Here is a 7,749-nt window from a genome sequence, read left to right as displayed (position 1 = left end):
TGCTCGATCAAATACACCGCACAGAGCAATGAACCTCCAATGTTCAACTTCAACTTTGGCTCGAATCCAAATTTTGGCCCAAATTCAAATATTGATTTAAATTCAAATTTTGATGGAAATTTGAATTCTGACTCAAATAAGAAACCAAAGTAGAAGCAACATTATTACAACTGATAAGTTTTCACAGTAGCTTAAATCTACCAAGTTTTAAGATGCCAACATTTTCGACTTGCTCCTTGTGTTTGCAGCTGGCTTCACCGTCTTGCTCCTGGTTTCCCTAGTTGAGATGCTCTTTTCTTTCAGACTCTTGTTCCTTTTGATCTTGGGCTTTACTTGGGGTTTTCCCCGTGGAGGTGCTGATGGAGTAGTTCCACTCGCCGAGCACTTGACGACCATTTGACGGTCATCTATGGGTTCAGTAATCTTTAAAGGCACAATTGGAAAAATTACCCCCTCCTCTTCCTCTCTTATAGCTTCAAAACCATCAAGGGCCATGGTTTCAAATCTTCTGCTTCTTCATCTCTTGGCCTTTTCTCCCTAGAGCTGGTAAATAAAATTATAAGCCACTGGCAAAAAAGAGAACAAATGCAAACAAAAGGGTAGCTGCATTCTACAAAGGGTGCAAACACATACCAAGATGCTTCATTTGCTGCTGCATCCTCCACTACTTCATTTGCTGCTGCATTCTCCACTGCATCTTCAGTCTCCATTGCTGCTGCATTCTCCTCAGAAGTGGCTGCTGTCCATCTTTCCTCCTCTCCAAACGATGCATCCACTGCATTGGTACAAAGCCTAGCAATATGCCCCAGAACTCCACATTTTTTGCAAGCACGCTTCTTTGGTAGACGACCCTCCTCACCTGCTCTAATCCTCTGGTTCCTTGGTCTTCCTGGTGGTCTAGTAATGACAGGAGCGTGGAGTTTGAACCCTGGATCTACTATGTTCCATTGATCTTTCCCCAATAGTGCAGGCACATTGTCAGCATAAGCAACCATAAATTTGGCAACAGAGAAATACTCAGAGCAATATTGATCAACTTCACCATCTGCACCCCCGATAACGGTCATCAGATGTAGGGCATGTATGCATGGCTTCCCACGGATCTGCCATTGCCTACAAGTACATTCTCTAGTACTTAGGTTCACAGGATACCTCCATACCCTATTTTTAGTGTCAGTATAGGTAACCTCTCCCTCATATGTACCAGATCGAATACATTTCATCTTCAGCCCTCTTGCCTTCAAGTGCAATGCCTTAATCAGTGATGGGAGCATTTGATGACCAACATATTGTGTTTCTGCAATTCTTTTGCGAAGAGCCATCTTTATCATGATCATTTGCCTCATCTTGTCAAATGCTTGCCACAACAAGAGCCCTTTCACTGACTTGAACTTTGAATTGAAGCATTCTGCAAGGTTACTGGTCACATAATCTACTTTGCAGATTTCGTTGAATTTGCTTCTTGACCACACCTTACCATGATGTGCATCCATGTACTCCTTCACAAGAGGATTTTGAGCATACAACACTCTCAAATGGTGTTCATGCTTCCTTTTGCTGCATGTGTATGATGCTGGCCATAAGTTCTCATCATAAACTTTACCTTTGAACTTCTTTTTGAAATTATGCGCTAGGTGTCGCATACATTCCCTATGCTCCACTCCAGGGAATACAATTTCCACTGCACTCTCTAAACCCTTGCAAGCATCTGTGTGTATAGCTAAACCTGGGGGTGTGCCTATAATGTTGCGCAACTGCTGCAGAAACCAGACCCAACTTTCCTCAGACTCTGCCTCCACCACACCAAATGCAACTGGGAATAGCCAGTTGTGTCCATCAACTGCAGAAGCTGCTACTAGCTGTCCTCTCCATCTTCCAGTCAAATGTGTAGCATCTACAGCCAAATAGGGCCTGCAACCATCTAGAAACCCCTGCCAGCAAGCCTTGAAACAAACAAAAGCCCTTCTGAAGCACTCCTTCTGAAATGACTTCCCTTTTATTTTGAATGGAACTGTATGCTTGTCAATCTCTACAACACTCCCTGGACTTGCCATCTCCACTTCAGCTTTGAAAGTGTAAAGCAGCTGAAAACTGTCATTCCATTGACCATTAATTCTGTCAAGAGCCTTTTCCCTAGCATTGAAAATTCTCATGTAAGGAATTTCTATCTTGTACTTCTCAAAAAGCTTCCCATGGAGTGCTGTTGGACCAAGTCCAGGTTCTTCTCTCAGCCAATCCAATATAGCATCTGCCACCCACCTAGTTTTTGCTAGCTTGGTTTTGGCCTTCCCCCCTCCCCCTCCAGGTGGACAGGTGTGCTTGTGTGGGTTTTTCTTTATCTGAAACAAAATAAAAGGGTAAAAAACAGTTAAGAAACCTTACTCAACGATCTGAAACTAAATTACTAACTGAACTTGGATTACCTGAATATATTTGCTCTTTCTCATACGAGATGCATGCAACTTCCACCTACACCTAGGATATGGACAAAAAACTGTGAACCTTGCTGGCTCACTCCTTTTAATCTTATAGGTGTTTTCAGATATAATGCACCATGTTGTCACTGCATTCCGACAGTCCACCATTGATTGGAAAATGGTACCTACACTAAGCTCAGGTTTTTCCCTGTTCCACTCAATTGTTGGCATATCATCACCATCGTATTCATCCTCGATCAAGCTGTCCATGTTCTCCGCCTTCTCTTCATCGTCAGTGTCATCAAACCTAGCTTGGCTGATGGGCTCCTCCATATATTCGTCATCCACTGCTTGCTGACTGGCTACATCGACCAGTTCAGGAAACATCATCTCGTCTTCATCATCATTTGTAGGCACTGCCTCGTCAGGTTCTGCATCTTCTTCTACACCAACTTCAGAAGGTACACGAGAAGCAGCAGCTGAATCGGAACCAGAATTGGCAGCAGGCATGTTGTGGCTCCATGAACCACTTGCTTTACTTGGTGTCAACCTACAAGGAGTGCCGGGGTGCTGGCTATTAGCACGGACAGATGATGTCTAAACTCCCTTCCCCTTCGCCCGTTCTGCGCGTGGCTGAAGCACATCGATTTTAAGTTTACCGAATCGGCAGCCAGCAATCCCAGCAAAAAGCAACGGCATATGATCGTCGCAAGTTAGTGGGAGAAATCTTTGCTCGTCACTGCTGAAGTAATTCAGTTCAACAGCATCGGCATCACTCCAGGGATAGGTGTTTCGGAGGTCAGCTCGCAAATGTTTGAAAGATATGCTGGTTTCTACCACTTTGGGATAGAAAAATGATGAAATCAAATGCGGTTTAGTACCACGCAGCACACTAGTTTCCATTCTAATCGCCAACCGGAAAGCCAGCGCGGGATCAATCCTATTTTGTTGAAGGAAACAAAGGCTTCGGTTAGCCGAGTAAAATCGAGCACAAATTCGAACGATTCAAGCAAACAGAAGTCAAATACGGCCTACAATACGACTTAGAACGTCAATTCGAGAGGAAACAATGCTTACCCAGGTTTAATCCATGAATTATCTGCCGTGGATTCGACCCAATCCTCTCCACGGTCGACTGCATTCCGGGCGTCCTCACTCAACATCGCTATGTAATCCCAGATGTGGAGGTAGGCTATATCTGGCGGAGACGCGGCGTCGCCGACGAACGGAATAGGGGCATAGGGTGGAGCAAACAACTGCCGTGGACGCGGCATGACGCCGGCGGAGGGGGCGTGGCGGCGCAGTGCAGTGCGGCCTGTCTAGATCTGTTTTAGATTCAGACAAGCTGCCCAATATGTGTCTCCTTGCGGTCCCACCCGTCAGCAAGCAACAGTCAGACGAAGACTCGGCCCCACTCGTCAGCAATTAACGGTCAATGGACGGTCAAGACGGCAAACGCCCGCTATGAGCATTTGTGAGAGTTTCAGCTAAGGAAGAGGGGAAAAGTGAGCAAACGTTTGGAGCATGGGGAAAAGTGAGCACAACTAAGGAACCAGGGGCACTAATTTAAATATCCCAATTTTATAATTTTGGAATGTTAATTATTTAAATAGGATTAATTAAAAACTTGCGTGTGTTGCTTGTTGTTAGTAAATTTGACTAGGATTTGAAACTTTTGGAGTTTAAATGAATAATAAACGAGAGGGAATAAAAGGACTTTCCCAATTATTAATTTGGTTCTTATTTTGGGTTTGAGAATATCCAGAGTGTTTCCAATTAAAATATGAGAGAGGATGACATGACTTCCTCAAAGAAAGATATTGGTGAATAATTTAATATTCTCTTATTTTGGTTTCAACATTTAAAACAAACCCAACAAAAAAGGTGAGAGAAGGTAATATGACTCCTTCAATACAAAAGAGTTGGAAATGATTTAAATGTTATTTGCATTTTCTCCGGAGTTCAAAAATATTTTGGAGCATTTTATAAATGTCAAAGTAAAGTTTATGAAAATATTATATGTATATTATGTAAGTGTTTTGGACTGGAAAAAATGTTCAATAGGCTCTATATAACTATATTTGTTTTTTGGTTGTTCTGGGTTTTTTTTTACAAAATGATTTGGATCATCTTTGCTGCTAAAATCATTTCTGTACCTAAAATAAATATATAGGAAATACTAAAACCTATACCTATCCCGCCCGAGCAACCTACCCTATCCTTCGCTCGCGCTCAGCACAGCACCGCATAGCGCATCAGCTGGCAGGCCGGAGGCCCATTTTAGCGCAGCAGAGCAGCCCACCCCACAGTGCACTTCTTCTTCTGTTTTTTTTTCTCTCATCACACCTCTCTGCCACTGATCGCTAGGGCCCCTTGTCATCTCCTTCGAGGCATCGTGTTCTTCCTGGACTCGGGAGCCCGATCCAACCCGCCCTTGATTCGCTCGATCCCTGACTCCTTCTCGTAACCGAGTACACCGAGAGACTCCCCTTGATCTCCTTTGCTGATTCCCTGCATCGCCTCGCGGAACCGAGCTCGAAGTCGACCGCATGGACCTACCGAGCTCCGCTGCCTGAAGCCGCTCCGACGATCGATTCGTCACCACAGGAGGTTTCCAGTGCCTCCCTCCCCCTCTGTACTCTTCTCTTCGACTTCCTCTCTCTCCCTCACCTTCTACCTCGCGTAGGGGCACACCGGACCGATCACCCGCCGCCGAGACGAAGCTCCTGGGCAGCCGCCGTGCACGTCTTCACCGTCGCCAGCGGAGGACACACCCGCCGCCGTTCCAGCCACCATCGCCACCGCATCGCACGCCGCATCCGTCCGCTCCTTCGCCCTCGCCGGAGAAGCTCCGCCGCCCACGCCCGAGGCCGCCGCTGCCTTCCTCTGTTTCCGGTGAGCGCGCGCGCACAGAGTCACTTCGGCCAATCACGTGATGACACGTGGCATACTACAGTAACCGCAACAGCAGCTCAATTCGCTGCCATGGCAGCAATTTCAGCATGTCAAAAACGCTGCCACGGCAGCAGTTTTTCACAGATTCACACCAAATTTCATTATGCTATATATTGAGATCCACACATCCGAATGCACTAATCCTTTTTCCTATGCGTTACTGCTGATCATGACAATCCAGTAGCATTGTTATTTTAACTTTTGAACTTTTCAAATTTGATCAATTCAAATTTTAATCCGATACTTTGTTTGATCATATCTTGGGAACTGTAGCTCCAATTCAATTGATTCCTTTTGCCCATGAATACTTGCACAAAATACTTGTTTATCATATCATTTACACTCAACATTCAAATATTTGATCTGTTTTCAATTCAAATTCTATTCTAACTTCATTCGCTATAACTTGAGTTGTAGTGTTCCATTTCAATTCATTCTTTTTGCAAATGAACACCTACATCATATACTTTCTGTTCAGCAACATGGTTGTTGTTTTCCATATAATTTTGAGCCTATTCCATATTGTCTCAAATATAATCCTATATATAAATCCTTCCATATCAATTGACTCTTTTGAGTTCATTTCTTCACCTGTCACCTTATATTACCGCTAGACTCTATATTATACTTTAAACCTATATTATATATTAAGCCTATATATATATATATATATATATATATATATATATATATATATATATATTACTATATATAGGGTCGCGCTATTCGTCACCCTGGGTGAGGAATAGTTATTCTTCACCCCCTCTCTATTTTGACATCAATGCACCGTATTTTTACGTTTCGTAAATTTTGTCTTATTTCATACATAAAAAGAGAGCGTAAGAAAATATATACTTGCCGTAAAAAATATTTTATGTTACGTAAAGTTACGAGCGTAAAAACATACATAAATGCGATATTTCTGGTCTTATAACCTATTTTTTTTGTTTTCTTATACCAAATTTTACGTAGTGAATCAATATGAATGTAACTATTTGTATTCCAAATGTAATTTATTTATGAAGCGATTGTAAGATTACCTCGGACGAAGAATCACTTATTCTGCAACCTGGGTGATGAATAGTATTACTATATATATATATATATATATTGATGCTTCCCAACCTTGCCATATTTGTTTTGTTGTTCTTTGGTTCATATATGTGGCATGGTTATTGATTTGGATTCTTTCGTTTACGGTAGATTGCTCGGAGCATGACGAGTAGAATTATCATGAATTGTGAGTGCGACGACCTTCATCAAATATACCAGGCAAGTTACACCTTGATCATTCTTCATCCTATTATTTTTCCTATGCATGTAGTTATATATATCACTATATTATGCATGTGTAGGAAGATCATGGTAGTACGTTACTGCTACTGAGATTCAGCTTAATATGACCTTATTGTAGATCGTGGTAGTTGTACTCTTGCTATGCTATGTAGACGGGGATTTGTTCATGTATTCATCGAGATTATGTGAGGACTATATATAATATAACTTGAGTAAAAACTTAATATATAACTCACCTCTGGGCAGTGGTATTGCTTGGTGTTGAGGGAAGGCATCATGGGGTCTTGCACCTTTTCTAAGGCTATGCGCCCATGAGAGTGCACCCTAAGTGGAATGCCGCCCGGGTTCAAAAAGATTAGACAGACTTAGTGACTAGTAGCTTCCATGTGCGGCCACTGGCTATATAGGCTCTGGCTTAGCTGATCAGTTGTTGGAACCCTTGCCTAGACAGTGTCGACAGATGTAGCATATGTAGGTGGGATGTGGCGGTCAGGTGGTTAAGGGAACCTCTTTTGAAAGACTTCTCTCAATCTTCGGATTGGGTCCAGTGGGTAAAGCGTACTAAACTCTATAGAGTATTAAAACTAATCATGATTAGCCGTGTCCACGGTTATGGACAAATTTGAGCGACTATTCCATTACAGTTGTTGGATGATCTTGACAGATGATACCTTAATAAAAATTGAGTGGGAAACTTAATAATTGGGATGGTTTGGAATTGGATTGCCCAAATCAACCATGTGTATTTAATTGTAGCAAGACATGATTAAAATTTGACTATTATATTATGTAGTTTTTTTTTGAAACTTGTGACAGTGGGAGAGGCTCCCACTATGATATATTACCTTTCAAAAATTACGTTGTACAAGTTATATACATACCCTAACCACTTTGTTGTCTAGGGATGGTGAGTCTAGACAAGAAAGCCTAGTCACAAGGTAAAGAATCTAATAGTAAAAAGATAAAGTCTTTCTTGCTTTCTTTCATCCTATATTGTAACAGTCCAAAGTCTACTTTAAATCTAGCCAGCCATGAGTTGTAGGAGGGGCTGATGTTTCTGAAGAGTTTGTCATTCCTTTCT

General features: G+C 42.3%; 1 long non-coding RNA gene across 1 annotated transcript; it reads left to right on the top strand.

The window, feature by feature from the left end:
* The first annotated feature begins 4,787 nt into the window (after positions 1-4,787).
* LOC123099982 (uncharacterized) lies at positions 4,788-7,029 on the top strand. The gene is made up of 3 exons (XR_006448323.1): positions 4,788-5,027; positions 5,104-5,312; positions 6,576-7,029. It is a non-coding gene; the product is annotated as an uncharacterized lncRNA (long non-coding RNA).
* The last annotated feature ends 720 nt before the right edge of the window (positions 7,030-7,749 follow it).

The sequence above is a fragment of the Triticum aestivum genome, chromosome 4D (genome assembly GCF_018294505.1).
Source record: "Triticum aestivum cultivar Chinese Spring chromosome 4D, IWGSC CS RefSeq v2.1, whole genome shotgun sequence".
Classification (NCBI taxonomy): Eukaryota; Viridiplantae; Streptophyta; class Magnoliopsida; order Poales; family Poaceae; genus Triticum; species Triticum aestivum.
The sequence above is the reverse complement of the archived record's forward strand: the minus strand, read 5'-3'. Positions and strand labels throughout refer to the sequence as shown.